Genomic DNA, 19349 nt, shown 5'->3' with positions numbered 1-19349 from the left:
GGGGAAGGAGATACACCGACAAGGCTAATCTTGATCCTTGGCTACCTAATGTTGTTCGGTTTTGCATGTGGAAGCGTGCAACACTACAAAAAGCTTAGCAAATAATCCGGTGAGACTCATTTAGGCAAATTAATCATAAACTCGAGTAATTATCAATTAAATGCACCAAAATTAGGACTAAAGCAAGGATTTTTGACACGAAGGAAAGGGCGATAACGTAGTTATCAACCGTCGTACTTGCGATATGAAAAATGTGACCATTTTTTTTGTAAAATAATGACCGCTTTTTATAACTAATGGTCTTTTCCCCCCAAAGGGATTACTATTAACCAAAAAGTAGTCACTTTTTACCCAAAAAAACACGAAAAAGACTGTCGTACAACAGAATCGTTTATTTTCCTAAATTGATTTCTCTTTGTTATAATTTATCGTTTCTTTTCTCAAACATTTCACATTATTTTCTCATGTGACTTTAAATTATTATAATTTCTATATTTTCCCTGTTATGCGCTCATTTTGAATGAAAAAAAGTCACCATATTGAATTTTTATATTGATAATTTTTCCAATATATTTTTTTTAATTGATTTGTGGGAGCTCATTTTTTTTTACTTCCATTTTTTAGCGCACTTATTTTATTTAATCAATTTTTTAATCTAATTTTTGTTTCTGTTTCACTCCTAAAAACATTTCCCAAATTTTTTTTCTCAACAAGTTAAATTTTATATCAAACTCAAATGTTTCTATAAATATCTTACAAAAAAAGTTCAAAATCTAATTTTTAATAGAACGGTTTGACAATATATTAATTTTAGATTTCTCTAAGATATATGGTAAATAACTTATTTATTTAATTTGATATGCTATGTCTTTAAATGTGATACGATCATTTAAGATTGTTATTCAAGATTATAAAGTTTTAATTTAAAAAGTAAAAGAAATTGAAAGAAGTTCACGACTTTATTAAACAAAATTATATATTAAAACAAATTTCTTAAATTATCAATGTTTTTAAGAACCTAACATAATTGTCATTTGTAAAAAAAAAATCAAAAAATTTAGACGATAAACTTTTCTTTGCTTACATATAAGTTTATTAAATTTTAAAATTTCTTATAAAGTAAATAAAACAATAAAAAATATAAATTAAATTAACCAAAGTGTTTCCAAAAGTTTATAATTAAATGTATTTTCATATTATTTATATTTGATTAAATTTCATCCAGATTTTGTATTTTTTATAATTAAGCAATTTTTAGGTTTGCCTTAACATGAAAATATCTTAATTTAAGTCGGAAAAGATACTCGCCACGGGTGTTTGTTTGTTCGTGGCTAAAAATTGTTTTTGCCACGAGACATTTTGTGGCTAAACAAAACTTCGCCACGGGTGTGACATAGCTCGTGGCTAAAATGATTATTTGTCACGGGTGTAGCCTAATTTGTGGCGCAAGTGACTTTTTGTCACAAGAAAAGTTATCCCGTAGCATAATTTTTTTTCCAAAATAATGAATAAATTTTTCCCGCGGCTAAGCAGAATTTAGCCAAGAATTATAAATTCCCGTGGCATAATTCGTGGCGCAAGTGACAATTTGTTGTAGTGCAGTGACAGCCGGGGTGGGCTGAGCAGCAGGAGAACCATGCAGAAGCGAGGAATGTTAGGAATACCTGGTCAATTGGCACATCAGCAGCAGGAGGTTGGACGACTGCCGGAGGTACATCACCATGGGCAGCATGAAGCACAGGTACAGGCTCATCAATAAGCACGAATAAAGAAGTAGAGCGAGCATGTTTATTATTCACCAAACTGACGGCGCGATCCTGTCCAGCATCAAATAATGGTCTAGAGAGGTAACCCTAAACACATTATGACATCACCGCATAGTGTTCAACAATCTGGTTTCTAGGCCTTGATAACGTGTCACTTGTTCCTGAGTTTCACGGTAGATTTTAGTATCTACTGGGGTCATACCTAACGAGAGATCTATACTTTGCTTATCAGATATGTAAGCCTTCTGCCCCGCTTCACTGGCCTTCATAACTTTTATTTCCTTAAGAGAATTGAGGTTTCTTGTCGCTTGAGAAAGACGTTTATTGTTGGCAACCAACACTTCAAACAGTTCATGGTTTACGCCAGCCATACCTTCATTAAAAACGGTGTATAAAAAGAATAAAGGGAGAGGTGGACATGATATAGTGATGGAACCTAGAGTATTTCACGAAAATAATAAGGTTATACCCTCTCCACGAGGTCCACCACACTTGACGAATGTGGTTATGTTATTGTTTTGGTCAAACTAGAGTCAAAGTGGTTAACATAAACTCACCCCCACCCCACCCCACCCCTGCTCAATAAACACATTGTTTCACTCAATAGTCACATTGGTCGATATATACTTTGAATCTACATAAACCAACATATATCACAAAAGATTGAAAATCAACAAGACGAAAACATAAAAAGGATTCTAGCTAAAATGCGGCAATATCACTTTAAAATGCGGTCAAATAACCTCTAGAAAATTAAGTTTGACAGCCGGATTTCTCAGTTGAAACTCAAAATCAAAAACGCAAAACTAATAAAGTCGGAATAAATCGTAAAAAAAAATAAAAAAAAATACTCCCTCCACATTTATATGTTCTTCCCATTTCATTATAATACTACTCACATATAATGGATAAATGGGAAGAACATTAAAATGTGGAGGGAGTAACACAAAACTAATAATTTCTGAAGTGTTATAACATATATATTATTTATGGATGTCCGTTACGCATTTAACATTCTATACATTATCAATATTATATACTCCTACGTTACAACAAAGTGTAACTATAAATAGCATGTACAAAGCATCAAGATCAATACAACATTTCTTCCCTCTACTCTCTTTCTCTATGCATATTACTATTATATATTTACCTTTATTCATAACACGTTATCAGCACGAGCTTCTAACCATATCACAAGTTAATTGATGCACGATAGGTTTGAGTTGATATTATGTTCAGAATCAGAAATTTGGTTTCAAATCCGTGATATTCTTAATCCTATAAACTATGCTATATATCTTCGTAAGTCACGCTAACTCTTTTTTTTTTTAATATTGAGGCTTGTGATCATACGTAACTTTTTTTTTTATTACGTATTGTTTCCTTATTTTTCAATAATTTTACAAAGTAATCTACCTAGTATAAAAGCTAGGTTCTTTTAAGGCTTCTCATTGGCTGAAAATTTTTAGTAATTTGGCCAATATAGGACCCACCATGTTCTATACACCATTTAATTACCCTCTCTCCTCTCATCTCCTCCACCCAATTCAAATCTGAAAAATTACTCCGAAGAAAACGATTTTGAGTTTATTTTGCACGTTATTTTTATAATAAAATCAATGTATTAATACTCCGTATAATCTAAGCTAATCTAATTTGAATTAATATAATCAAATTCTTTTAAATGATCTCAAGAAAGTGATAACAAATATTTAACATCTAAAAATTACTTATGTTTTTTTGAAAAAATTGTTTTAAAATCTTCAAAAAAATCCGAAAACTAAATTTAACAATTTATTTCAAAAAATTCTCTTTAAAAATCCTGTAATTCAGTATAGGAAAAATATGCCATTAAACCATAAAAAACTTATATAAAAAATAAGATTTAGGAATTTAATTGATAAATATTCTTCAGAAAATATCCAAGTCATTTAAATTTAATAGATTTGATTTCCGTTCTTAGAAATACTCTATTGTTTTGTCAAAAAAAATAAAATAAAGAAACTTCAAAAAAGGGGAAGATTACATTCAAAATATGGGATTTTTTAAAATTAACGAAAATAAGTTTTAAATAAATGAAAAATAATAATTTAAACATAATATAGGCAACGAAATAAAGTAAAAAGAATATTATTTAAAAACACATACTTACTTATATTGAGTAATTTTATTTAAAAAAATAATACTCATTAGATCTATGATATTCACCAATAATTTGATAATTTATAAAAAAAAATAAAAAATCAACTTTTAGAAAAATAACCATCAGATCTATGAGAAATTGAATAGAAACAAATCACAGAAACATGAACAAAAAATGAAACCAACATAGCTGATAGTGAGAGAGATTGACAATTAGGTAAACATTATCGAGTAAGGAGATGATATATTGTTTAAAGAATGAGGATTATAGAGAGAAATTATAGGGACTATGAATCTATGAGATTTACGAGAGATAAAGTTGAGACAGAAGTGAGAGAATGAGTTTGAGGAAGTGATATAATGACGGTGACTGGTGACAGTGTGTTTGATGAGAGAGAGCGAGGGAGAAAGAGGCGTGTGAAGTATGTTAGGTTAGCATTACTGATTTACTACTATTAGGTGAAGGTGGGGGCTTTGGCAATATGTAATGGGATTTTAATGGGTTAGTTTTAGGTTGTTTAAGCCTATTTTAATCATATTTAGATTTTGAGCCAACAGTTTGTTATTCAGCCTATTTAGATTGACACGAATTATAGAGTAAGACGGATCACCCTGTGAGACGGTTTATTTCTACAAATAAACTATTTATCTAATACCAGTGGCGGACCCAGGAGTTTAAGAATGGGAGTGCACACTTGAAAAAACGAAAAACTTCGGACAACATCAAAAAATGATTCAACTGCATCATTGTCATTACATAGTAAACATCTTGCCAAATTTTTTTTTTACCAATGATAAGGATTTGAAATCATCCTAAAAGTTAAAAATCGTCTTTTAAACTATTGAGTTTTTTAAATTAATGAAAATGGTGTATTTTTTATCTCTAGCTTGTGAGTACTACCTATTGAGGGTTTTTATGTGTGTTTTTTTTATGGATTAAAAATAAAACTTTTAAGTTATTGTATTTTTCTACTTTTATTAATCTAAAAAATGAAACGTAATATTATATATTATATAATACATAATTCACAATGAAAATTCACAAACAATCAAAACAAAAGTTAAAAAAAATTCATAATACAAATCAATAAAAGAGAATTTGAAACTAACAATCTAAATTAATTTTAAAAAAATGGGTAGAGGGAATTTAGAAGTTAGAGTTTGAAGATTGAGGATTTACACCAAATTAAAAAAGAAATCGAATTTTCTCGAAAAAAAAACAAAGGAAAGTTGTAGTCAGCGATTTACACCAAATAAAAAACATGGGAACAAAGGGAGGGGGAATGGAGGCTGAGAGGGATTGAACACGCAACCTCACGCCTAAGTGACAATTGCACTACCAACTGAGCGACTTGACATTAATGGTACATAATAGGCGGAAATAATATAGGTACTTGATTTTCACTGCTTTTATAAAAAAAACCCACAATTAAGGGTGCGCACCCCTGGGTCCGCCACTGTCTAATACTAATAAGTAAGTTGTTTTTATATACAACGAAATCGTCTCACCGTGTAAAACCATCTCATATAATAACGACTGTGTTAATGTTATTGTCTTTACTATATTCAATATTGTCGATTGATATTCTTACTTATAATTTTGTATATTTGAAATTCAATATTTCTACATTTTCTTCATTCATAATTTAATAATAACAATTGTTTAATAAGTAACACCGTGCAATTTTTGCACGGGATTAAAACTAGTATGATAATGTTCATAAGTAACTTTTAATGCAATAAATTCATCTTAGTTCTAATTTAATAAATACATGACTATTTCGACATGTTTTAAGGTTAGTTATTTTAAGAGTATCATTGTTGTTTACCTGTAGTATTTTGCATTACAATAATATATCATGACAAATATGTTTATCATTTTAATCGATAAGTATTGGTAAATAATGGAACATGATGTTGAATAAAATTAATGGATTCATATGATATTTTAACATATTAGCTAACCATCTTGATTTTGTTGTCATGAAAAAAAAATTCAAGTTGTTCATACACATAACATTTATATGTTGATAGCTCGATGTAATTAAAAAAATACTCCTTGATAATTGTTTGGGTAATTAGACATATATCTATGATATGATGCCTTTAAGTCTGATTAAATACCATTATTGAACTCTATTTAGTACATAAATTTGAGTTTTACATGCATTATTACCTCTATGTAAAAGGTATATGAAATACTTTAAATCTGGCATGTAATTGAATTATATTAAGTTTCACAATCGTCAACTTTTTACATGGATAATAATTACGTTATCACACTCAATGGTAAAAGGAAACTTATATTTATTGTGTAAGTTCATGTAATTATATAACCATTGTTTTAATTGTAACTTATGTTCAAAATATTATAACATTGAGTAGTGAGACTTAAATGATGATGTTAAAGTTTTCAAAAATTATGCACACTTACATTTTAATATGTATTTTTGAGAATATTTAAATAAAGAATTAAAGATTTGAGACTACTCTTCTTTAATGAAAAAGTGAAACATACGTATAGAATCAACAAATTGAACGTTTGTTATGAATTATAGATTATAACTATTCCAATTATGTTAAATAACATAATTGAGAAATTTAATTGCATGATTTGGCGATGATATTCAATGTATGCCTTGGATTATATGCATCAAGTGAAATATGATATATAATTATTCTAATGAAATATATACTTGAAGTATACATGCATAAGACCATCTTAAATATGAAATGTGATCTGATTATATTTGAATGAATCAGATATGTTGATTATAATACTTTGGCTTGAAAAAGATATTTATGTTGTTGTTTTACCATATGATATTTGAGATGATATAAAGATACATATTCAGATTGTGCTTATTGGAATTTGGATATTTAAAATTGAAGGAATTCATTGATTTATTGCGGTGATATACCACAACTGAATATGTACAACTCTATAAAATCACACAATAAGTAAACGAACAAATCTAATATACATTCAGTGATTTGATTATTTTCTGAGTATTGTGTACATTTCACATATGAATAATTTCCATGTACATGATTTTATAAGATTATTTGACCAAATTTATGATATGTTCTTGATAATACCATGAGAAATAAAAATACTTATATTGGCAGTATACATGAAGATTATGATTAATTATTGGCCACTAATTATGAAATAATGTATTACACTAAATGTTATTCGGGTGATATTATGATACATTGATTGAGTAAATACATGATTGGTACAAATAATGAAAGTCTCCAGAAGAGCATATGAAGTGTTGCCTATGAGCACACATTTTAAAATAATGAAAATTCAAGAAAGTGAACGAAGTATTAAACTCTTTCAAATCACAAAATATAAGAGAAATATATTAATCTCATCTAATTGTTTTAACATTTTCGCTGAAGCGAATATGGAATGTCACCTATTGTGGCCGAGCACTTGAACATGAATATCATCGGGTTTGATATGTGTATTTTAAAATAAAAATTATCTCATCTACGAGAAATATGATGGTAAAGATATATTACAGTTCTTGAATGAATGTGAGAATATGTCCACTATATGTATTTAGCGGATTAAATAAAGTCAATGGGTTGACACTGGCACACTGCAACCGATTTGAAAGTTACTAAATATCCACCACCCCTGAAGGGAAGATTTGATTTCTAAATTGATACATATGAATTATGATCATCTAAATGATAATGCTATATATCTAAGCATATGAGAATGAAAATGACCAGTTTGCACAAATTTATGATACTATAAAGTGCATTGAAAAGATTTGATAAGAACTTTAGAAGTCAACAATGTATATGCAGACAATTATGCTTATTGGTCATATGATATATTTACTATAAAATACTTACACATAGTGTAATAATATAGTTCAATTCCCTGAAAGAATATTATTGATAATTCTTGCTTAAATATATATATAAGACATCATTTTGTGTCTTATGTCACATCGTTTATTTGGCCAGATGGAAAATAAAACTAATTTGAATTTATATGGTACAAATATAGCTAAGCAGAAGATTAGCATGATGAATATAGTCAACTAACAATGTGGCGTGTAAATGTCAAATTATCGATACACAGCCAAATGAAAAAACGCCATTTATTATGGGCAAATGTAAATTTGATATAAACTATTCTTAAAAAATGTGACAATTAAGGTCTCTGGGTTCTCAATGTACCCGTTTTGATAAACCAGAAGTTTATCTTGAAAAAAGGATAATAACGTGCTGAAAACTCTCTCATTTTGTTGTTAAATTAAGTGAATAGCAAGACGCACAAATGAGATTGAGTATGATTTTAATATTGGAGATCTTATTGATAAAATCATCTATTATTGATATTGTAGAAGTGGCCAGAAGTCCACAAAAGAAAATAAAATTTCAGTGGCCGGAAGTCCACATCTGCTATTTATGAAGCACGTTTGATTTTCATATGGATGAAGCGGTCTCTTTGCGGCATATTAATTTCAGCACATAAAAAACCAAGTGTTTAACATTAAATTCACCATGTTTTGTTCTCCTAAGGAGAACTAGCTGATTAAACTATATAAATGATGATATGAAATGTGTTCTACATTGGATATGAATGTTTATTGCCCCTTAAATCTATCTAGAATGGATAGTTTTTACCACCTTAGGGGGAGATTGATATGAAAAGCTGGTAAAAACAAACAATACCGTTGATCCCCAATTGAAGCTGAACTTCAATGATTCATTTTCAAAATGAAATATATCAAATAGAGGTTCAGAAAATAATTATTGATGATTTATATTCATGTGGTTATGATGATGTATTTTGATACATACATACCAGCTTGATTACCTTATCTTAAGGTGATACGTTTTATACATTGAAATCTTTGATTTGACTATAAAGAGATTTGACTCAATCTGAAGCATATCAAATTATAGATTGGTCATTGAGAGTATATGTAATGAACATTGAGATTCTTGCCACATTGTACATAATCACAAATAAAGTGTACCGTGACAGTCATATTCGGTTCAGATATTAAAAGTTTCAAAAGAAAAATGACAAGCATATACAGTTGGTACTCCTGAAGGGTAATGAAACTTGAATGTCCCTGAAGTGACAAAGATATCTGAATGATAATAGATGACCCATACAGAAAATATAATGGTACCACAAACATTGATATTCAGATATCATTGAACAGTACTAATAGTATCGAGAAATAAAGAAATTATATTGATACATTTATGAACTGATACATTTTCCGCGCGAAATTTAATGGACCATATAATGAGGATCTTGTATTTGAAAATGAAAATCCATTACAATTGTCGACACAATCGATGATCAGAAATGAGCTCATAGACCTGAAGTCTATCTTGGAGCTGAAGTCCATCCATGAACATGAACATAGACTCGAAATCTATCTTGGACCTGAAGTCCATTCATATCATGAATATTGAAAAGAATATTGTACAATTTACATTATTGAGTCGTCATCATCATGTGCATATAGAAAGTAAATTCATCATTTGCATATTATCTTCATATTTTTACATTATTGCATTATCATAGAACGAGTAATTTAGAACCTAGGTAGACATCATATGCATGCACATGGTTGATATCTTTTCTCCTACAAGGATGAATGTATAAGTGGAGACATATACTCACATAATTAAGAACTCCGTGAAGGAGCCTATTATAATTATATCAATTGATAGTGTGGTTGATCAATTGAGTTTCCGCAGTAATTAAGATTAAATATATGAACCTATACGCACTAATTGCGATTTAACATCAAAGCTCTTGAAGAGTTTATGTGAATTAAGTAAATATTATCTCAACTTGAAGTTTGAGAATTTATGAGAATTTACGTGATTATATACTTTTTGCTAAGTATGTAAAATAATTCTATGGTCCAGAAGTACCATAATGATCGAAAGAATAATATAATAAATATTTATATTCAAAATATCGATCTATAAAATCAGATGATTTAGCAAAGAAAATCACTGAAAATTTCAGATGATGTATTCAATGATCAAGTTGATTCTCAAGAAGAGAACAAACTAATTGATGACTGTTACACTCTTTTTCCCTTCGACTAGTTTTTTTGTCCCATTGGGTTTTTCCTAGCAAGGTTTTTAACGAGGTAGCATATTAAGTCCATGAATACACTTTATGCATGGTTATATTGATGCTGATATGACATTTAGTGTAAGCCATTAAAGCTGTGCTTATTAACGAGAATGGTCGAAATTATATCCAACTATAAGAGTCAACATATTATTTGAAGTAAAAATTCAAGACTCGATATAAATCACCATTAGAGCTTTGAAGAAGTGTGACGATTGAAATGATCAGTGATTCCTATTGGTTGAAGATACCAAGCTTATCAAATATGGATTTCAAAGACAATCTTTTTATCACAACATTGATCAAGTCAGCAAAATTCAAGGATGTAATCATGAGGGAGAGTAAAATACGCGCTGCACTCTTTTTCTCTTAACCATGGTTTTATCTCACTGGGTTTTCCTGGTAAGGTTTTTAATGAGTCAGCATCATATACGTATTAGAAGACCATATACAGTTTTGATTAACGTACATCCAAGGGGGAGTGTTATAACATATATATTATTTATGGATGTCCGTTACGCATTTAATATTCTATACGTTATCAATATTATATACTCCTACGTTACAACAAAGTGTAACTATAAATAGCATGTACAAAGCATCAAGATCAATACAACATTTTTTCCCTCTACTCTCTTTCTCTATGCATATTACTATTATATATTTACCTTTATTCATAACATGAAGTGTATTGTTGTACAAACGCAAAGAAGCATTAACTACACTAGCATATTAGCCGCAACCCAACTAATTGATGAAAGAAGACTAGGTTGATTTACCATACGAAATAAAAAACAGAGACGAAAGAATTGTTACATAAATTGACTTGTAGAAGTAGAATATCTCTCAATTACAACCCAATAACCAAATGTAAACAATTGGTAATAACTACTACTAAGCTAATTTTACTAAGTAATTAATATTGATTAAGGAAAGATTAGTGCTTTGATTAAGGAAAGATTGCATAAATTAAAGGAAAGTTTCAGATCTAGGGTTATGTGTCTAAAATGAATTAGGAGAGGGTATTTATAGTTTTACAAACATTTAGGTTAAAAATTACAAGGAAGTAGAAATGCGGGGAGGGGAGTCTGAGCCGGCCGGCCGCCGGTCCTGGACCGGCACAAAACCCACTGTAACTTTGAGCCAAAATTTGAGTTGCCAGGTATGATGAGCCGGTCAACCGGCTGCCGGCTCTGGACCGACTGTCAGCCGGCTGACCGGCTGCCGGCCGACCGGCTGGGAGCTCATTTTCGCCTATCTTCAATCTTCTTTCCCATACTTGTCCCATGATGTTCTTAGCTAGCTTCTTTAGTCCTCTCGGGTCCCAAACCTGCATGAAAAGATATATACTCGTAGTGCGGGGCTAAAGCTACAAAATTGCAAGCTAAAGAGGTCAAAACCGTCTAAATTTAGGACAAAATGTATAGGGAAGAAGGAGGAAAATGAGGCCAAATGACCACTCATCAATAAGCTATAAAATTACTAAGAGCTCTAAGGCTCGACCTCTCAACATAGCTGTAACACCCCCTTACTACTTCTAAATTATAAATCTACATGCATGCTAGTATCCTAATTAGATTTGTTTGAGTGACTTTTGATTTCTTCAAAGCCACAAGACTCTTCCCACCCAATTTAATAATTTCTCTATTCGAATTTTACGAGTTCTCTGCTAATGGAATTGAGAATGTCAGCATCGGTAACATGCTCAAATCTCTTCAAATCGTGTTTTTTAATCGTAATTATCATGAATTCACATGCGAAAATACCAGGGAAGTTTATATTGAATAAGAGGGAGTATAAATGATGATAAATAATGCAGTTCATAGACTATACATCTGAGGTAGTACCTCTTATTGTTTATTTTCTGAGTTTAATTTTAAAGTTTTTGAGTTCTGCTTTAGTATAAAGTTTGTGAGCACATTTACTAAAACATTACACTAAAAAAATATAATATTGCTCAAAAACTATATTTATAAATGGTAATATGCTCAGAAAAAATATGTATATGCTCAAAAATTACAAGGTCTGAGGTACTACCTCAGATGCGTAATCCTTTTTCTCTAAATAATATTGACGTGTGAAAGTTGGTTGGTAATTCTGTCTGACATGACAATTGTTTTGCATATGGTACCTCTGAAGTATATTGTATTGCATATGGCGCCCTGTTTGTTAAAAAAATCAACAATTATCTTACTAAACTAGCAGTTGGAATCTTTGTATAAAATTAGAGCAGTTTGCAGCATTCTATACAAGCTTATCACCAAATAAACACACTAAATTCACCAAAACAAACAATTATATTATGTCTCATACAAGCATATCTTCAAATAATGGAATTCAAGTGGAAAACAAAATCTGTCCAAGATGCAATATAAGATCTCAAATAAGAACTTTTGGACCTACTGCAGCAAACTCATTCAAGTTATACCATAAATGTGATTCTTGTGGATGGTTCAAATAGTGTTAAGTTAAAAGCGAAGCAACAAACCATTTTAGGGCAACGGATGAAGTTGAACAAGTATTAAACCAACCGTTGGAGAAGATAGTACAAGATATGAAGACAAACATGAAGGAGCAAGATAAGATAATTCAAGAGATGTCAAAATTTCTTAACTTTAGTATCAAAGTTGCTTTAATCATGTACATGTTTTTATTATTTGTTGTACTAAAAGATAACAAACAAAGAGAATGTAGGAGCAACAACGTGTACTAGTTAGAAGTGATTATTTATATATCAAAATATTGCTTCTTCATAAGCACTTGAGTTTACACCATGATTGTTCAATGTTTTTCTAACATCTTACTTATTTCAGCCCAAACAAGCAATTGACTTGGCAAAAAATTACCCATCAGAATATGCCCCCAAAATATACATCCATTCATCATCTTAACAAAATATGGACTGATTTACCTCCTAAAAGATGAACTGAAATTCAAAATATAAACTTAAAACTAAAACATAGTCACTAATTATAACATACCAAAGTAAGGATGGCTTGATGAAGCACCACTTGTTGGAGCAACACCTTCATTACCTTCACTAGCAGCTGTGGGACCTCCTTGACATGACCTTGCATTATGACCAGATGTCCTGCAAATGGAACAAGTAATGGTAGTTGCTGTCTTAGCTTTCCTTTTCTTTGGATCTTTAGGCTTTCTTTTCCTTTGTCTTGTTGGTCTTTCTATTTAACGCTCTTGGATTGGTGGTAAAATTTCAGGAAATTGAAATTTTGGCCAATGGTCCTTATCTGGTAATAGATGCATATGATCTACATAAGTCAGTCTATAGCATTGACCAGTATAATAACCATGCAAATAATGGACCGGTTCTTCCCTGTTATCATATATAGCTCTACAAGCATGCTTACATGGAATTCCTGTGATTTGTCATTCTCCACACAAACATGTACCAATTAAGATATTTACAGGAAACCTTGTGCCACATTCATGCACCTCAAATTCACCATTACCTCCTCAAATTCAATATATACCTCTACAAGCATGCTTACATAGAACAAGCTGTTGGGGTTGGTGTCCTTAACAGTTAGTGCAAGGACTTATAAATCTCTAAAAGGATCAAAGGGCATACTTTTAGTATTATTATCAGTTGATCCACGTTCATCAATAACGGTTGGCTTGCTAGATAAGTTTGACGTTATTGTCATACAGATGGCGGTGATCAACTGGTCCCTAAAAGTCACACCTATAGGATACGTTTGAGAGACGTGATGAGATGAAAATACAATCATGTAGATGCCAATTTTGACTAACCAGTTAGTCCGAGTCATTTGACTAGTAATTAGTCAAAATGTGATGTTGAGATATTATATTTAATACGGATTAAATAAAATGGGCTAAGGCGAATTAAACAGTTAATTCGTAAATTAAATATAAACGGTTATATTTAATTAATGTATATTGAATAAATTATACAATATCGTCTTTGTCGGACATGTATTAATACTTCAACTAACCCGTGTTATTAGTTGATGTTTTAATAGCCGATAACCGATGACGATTTATAAAAACCGCGTCATATACATTTTAGCATTTGACGAACCGGACCACGAGCTAAAATTAAGAGGAAGTGGAAGCCCATTTCCCATTAGGGCTCTCGGTTTGGCCGAGATTAGGAGAACAAAAGGGAGAGCTTCTCCCCCCTCCTAACCTAATCATTCATTTGAAAAGTTTTGGGGTTTCGAGAAAAGTGCCTCTCGAAATTCGGATCTCTCATCCAACGAAAACTCACAAAACCATCCTCTCAATATTGCAAGGCAATTAGAGGATTAATTCTAGCACAAGGGCATTTCTCGGACAATCTTGGGTGCAACAATTAGGAGGAAATCTCTGTTGATTTCTGTTCTTTACGCCGCACTACAAAGGACCCGAGGTTGATTACTTAATCTTTAACGTTTCATTGTATTTATGTTTTATGACGATAATCGCATATTAAATTTACGTTATAATCCTTAAATTTAAAGGGTCTTATACGGATATAACCCTACAAGTGGTATCAGAGCGAGGCCACGTAAATTTTTCTATGTGTTTTTCATAAAACGGTTTTGAAACAGTTGCTTTTGTCTCGAAATCCGTGCCTTGTATACACGGATGTTTGCGTTTTTGTTGAAACCGTGACATGTTTTACACGGTTGATTCACTTTTTCCGTCTTGTTCTTTTACATATTGTTATTTTATACGGAGATTATAATAATATGTCAAGTTTTGTCAAATTATAAAATTGATTTTATGCGTTTTTGATCAAAATTGAAATTGTTTTGTTTCGACAAAACTGTTTTCACGAGGGTTTTCTGTTTTCCAGAAACTTTTGTTCTCGATCGACCAAGTTTTCAATCGATCGAGAGGTTTTTCTGTCTTGTTGTTACTCGATCGAGTCCTTGCTGTACTCGATCGACCACTTTTAAAACCCCAATGCTCGATCGAGAAGTCATCGTACTCGATCGAGCAGTATTGCTGATAAAAGTCCTCGATCGACCACCAGTTCTGTCGATCGAGTACTTCCTGATTAGCATACCTCTCGATCGACTAGCGATTCATCGATCGAGCCCTTTTTTTCCTCGATCGAGCACTTTTGTCCCTGGATCGAGGGATTTTGTTTTGGCAGCTTTGAATTTTACTCTTTTTGTCTAAAAATTCTCTTTTGGCCATAAAATGTACATTATACGGATATTGTACACTCGCTATGATTGTGAAACGGTTCACACACGTACCATTAAGTTATTTTAAAAGCGTATTTAAAGTAACGGATTGTATTTGATTAAAATTAAATTGATAGAAGCGGTTTTATCACATGAATTTTAATCATTAAAAGGTGGTTTGGATAAATTTAACATAATTACGGAATTATGTCACGAATAAATTTGTTTTTAGTTGATGCATTTTCTTTTATCGCTGTTTTGAATGCCGTGAATGCTTTATATTACGTATTTATTTATTTTACAAACGGTTGTAACTTAGTGTGGCCTTAGTAGAACGTGTTACCGTAATGATGGAACACGGTCTTGGTTGTATTTTGAGATCTCGTATCTCCGTTTTGGATTTTTCACTTGTAATTACAGTTTTTAATTAGAATGTAAATAGGTTTATATTTTGTAATTTTAATTGTAATTTTTGAGAAGACCAAAGATGGAGACCGGATGCTCACTCCCGCTACATGGATCAAGATGGAACATCAAGACAAGCTTCTCGGGTCCAACGGTGGATTCCAAAGTTGTTTTATGTTCTTTTTATTAAGATAGGCCACACTAGGAATTTTTTATTTACGTATTGCATTCTTTTATTTATTTTTCGCAACGATAATATGCATCATATTCCGCCTAAAAACCAAACCACCTAATAATTGCATGAAAACTGACACATATAGAGGTCACGAGTTAGTTTTCTTTGACATTCTCATGTCACACGTTTTTTTAAGCCATCACCCAAATTAATTCATTCACGCAGACGCTAGTTATTCGTTCACTTAATATGAATTATAATTTAGTTGATGGGATCTTCCTCGTATAAACAAAAATTGAGAACGGTCTTTATAGGTCAAACTCCAATGAGTCCCTTCTTCGTCGGTAGGCATAATATGACCCCTTCTACGTCGGGTAAGTTGGAACCGATTGACCTATTTTATCTCAACACTATGGTCACTCGTACGATCCTGTGATCATGGTGGACTATAGATAGGATTTACGGAAATCTATCGACCAAGAGTTCTTACGGAAGAATTAGCTAAACAGTTGGCTTATCAATTTACAGAAATTGAGTCTTGGGATCACTTGTATCATTCTTAAGGGAGATCAATTATGCAAGTGCAAGAGTCTACACGTTAAAATGAATTTTTAAATAGACCTAAATCACCTCGATGAGTTGCTTATTTCGTTTTTGTTTTTCTTTCTTTTTCAGTGTAGAACACGAACTTTTAAACTGCTAATAACAAATGGCTGGTTCTACTGATAACCCAATGCCAAGTGCCACATTGGACCGTGAGTCCTGGCTTCGGATCTTCATGAATCGATGAATCACCCACTCGATCAAGAATGATGGATCAAACTTCGCGGATTGGGAGGCGGCATTACGGAATGCTTGCGGCTGCGACGGAAAGCTCAAATATCTATTAGAGCCCATCCCGGCAAACCCAGTCCCACGGCTAGAGTCTGAAATCACCAAGTTTAATGATTTATGTATGGAAGCGGGTGCGATTAAAAACGTGCTCATTTTTGCAATGGAACCCAATTTGCAGAAACGCTTCATAGCCCATGGTGCGAACAAGATTTTCACCACGCTCACCAAGGAATTCTCCAAAGCACCGAGAATCGTGACCTATGAGCATACCACTCGCTTCTTTGATGCGAGACTCCGAAAGAGGGCCAACCAGTTAGCCCACACATTCTCAAAGATGATTGAGAATGTCGAGAAGTTGGAGACCTTTAATTGTAAGATCAGCGAGAACATTGTGATCGACCGCATGATTCATTCACTCCACGATGGTTTTGCGCTCTTTAGAGCGAATTACTATATGAATGATTTGAAGAAAACTCCCCATGAACTCGCACTCCCTTCTCGACGGACCGAGAAGGACATGAAGTTCAGTGGGAGCATGAAACAAGATGTTCTCGTTGTGACAAACAAAGGAAAGGGTAAGGGCAAAGCTCAGGCAAACCTAGCAGTAGGTAAACCGAAGTTTAAGAAGTCGGGTTCAGGTAAGAGTGGTCCTGGTGAGTCGAGTAACTCATCAGGCGCGACAAAGAGCAAGGATGGTAACATGGAGTGTCACCATTGCCACAAGACTGGGCATTGGAGGCGTACATGTCCCGTATACCATGAGGACATAAAGGCAGGTCGTGTTAAACCTGTTGGTATGTTTTCTTCCTCTTCTACTTTTATTCATATGATTGAAATTAACCACGCAAGTTACGGAACTTGGGTACTAGATACTGGTTGTGGTTCTCATCTGTGTAATCATGTGCAGGGGCTCCGAAACATCGAACCCCTCGTAAAGGGTGAGGTGGACCTGCGTGTCGGGAATGGAGCACGAGTGGCTGCCGTCTCGAAGGGGACATATGTGATCCAGCTTCCTAGCGGATTTGAGTTGTCATTATATGACTGCTATTATGTACCTAGTCTTTCGAAAAACATTATTTCGTTTCGCACTTGACAAACTTGGTTTTTCATTTGTAATAGAGAATAATTCTTGCATTTTCTCATTACACAATATGATTTATGGCAAGGCAGTCTCCATGAATGGAATTTATGTTTTAGATCGGACAAATAAATATTACACGTAATGAATAAAAAGTTAAAGGTTGGTGACAAAGATCAAACGTATCTATGGCAATCGCCGTATGGGACACATTAATGAGAAACGCGTAAAACAAATTCATCAAAAATGGAGCTATCTCGGCCTTTGATTTTCAATCATTTGGCACGTGTGAATCATGTCTCATCGGTAAGATGACTCGGATTTCCTTCAAAGGTGTTGGAATGCGCGCTGCTGACCTATTAGGACTCATACACACGGATGTATGTGGACCTATGTCAATCACCGTACGAGAAGGCTATAGGTATTTCATCACTTTCACGGACGATTTAAGTAGATATGGATATGTCTACTTAATGAAGCACAAAAGTGAATCCTTTGAGAAATTCAAAGAATACCAGAATAGGGTGCAGAACCTATTGGGTAGAAAGATTAAAACACTGCGTTCGGATCGTGGTGGCGAGTATCTTTCTCACGAGTTTGATCAACACCTAAAGGACTGTGGGATTGCCCTACACTTAACTCCACCTGGAACACCTCAGCTGAATGGTGTGTCCGAACGGAGAAATCGAACACTACTTGATATGGTTCGATCCAGGTCTAGTGGTTGTTTACTTGCATTTCGACATATTGTGGCTGGGAGAACCTTGAGTTACTCCCCACTGACTGTGGCGTTCATGTTTACATGAATGACAGGTGGTGAAGATGCTTACATGGAGAAGACGTGTGGGCTAGCGAGAACTAAACCCTTGGACCTTAGTTTCTAGTTTAGAAACCCCTTATATGTTTATTCGTGGGATATCTTTTCCCCGCTTTCTAGACTTGGGTTGTAATAACCTAAAATTGTCTATTGTTGTATTTGTTTCATTTCGTTAGTGGCACCCGCGTGCTAATCTTTTCTAGTAATTTAAAAGTTTTTAAAATCTCACTAATTTCCGCATCAATTTACTAGTTATATTTTCCGCTTTATCGCGGGGTGTCACACACTCACTCACTCACATTAACCCAATTGAAACAAAACCCCAAACTTACCCAAAAAACGTTATCTTGAATCGTCATCATAATCTATCTTTTGACTCGATTATTACGTTGATTTGTGGTGCTATTGGACATTTGGTGGCATTTTGATGGATAAAGTTGGATTAAAACGGCATTAACTTGTATCCTGTAAAAATTAAGCAAAATCATTTTTTGATTGCTTTTAGAAAAACAGAAATGGTCACTCACTTTGAAATGAGGTTAGATTAGTGAAACCAATTTTTACATGCTTGGACAACTAATAAGCTGCTTGCTTAATGACTTATTTCATAGTGGTGCAATTGCCCAGAAAATTAGGAAATTAAATGAACCCTAGCTTGAATTGTACTCTTTCATCACCATTGAGACAACAATCTTGAACCATCTGAGCAAGCAGAACCATGCGGTAAGGTAGCCGAGGAGGTAGAAGAAGCAGTTTCGGATGCACGAATAATGACTGCAAAATCCAGAAATGTCGATGCAAACTACCAGTAGCCCAGAATAATACAAAAAGAGGATT

General features: G+C 32.9%; 1 protein-coding gene across 1 annotated transcript in view; it reads left to right on the top strand.

Moving 5' to 3' along the window:
* Positions 1 to 19349, top strand: part of LOC141631854 (uncharacterized) — a 109586-nt gene that overhangs the window by 50406 nt on the left and 39831 nt on the right. The gene's annotated exons all lie outside the window — the stretch shown is intronic.

The sequence above is a fragment of the Silene latifolia genome, chromosome 2 (assembly GCF_048544455.1).
Source record: "Silene latifolia isolate original U9 population chromosome 2, ASM4854445v1, whole genome shotgun sequence".
Lineage (NCBI taxonomy): Eukaryota > Viridiplantae > Streptophyta > Magnoliopsida > Caryophyllales > Caryophyllaceae > Silene > Silene latifolia.
This window is presented reverse-complemented; position numbering and strand designations above follow the sequence as displayed.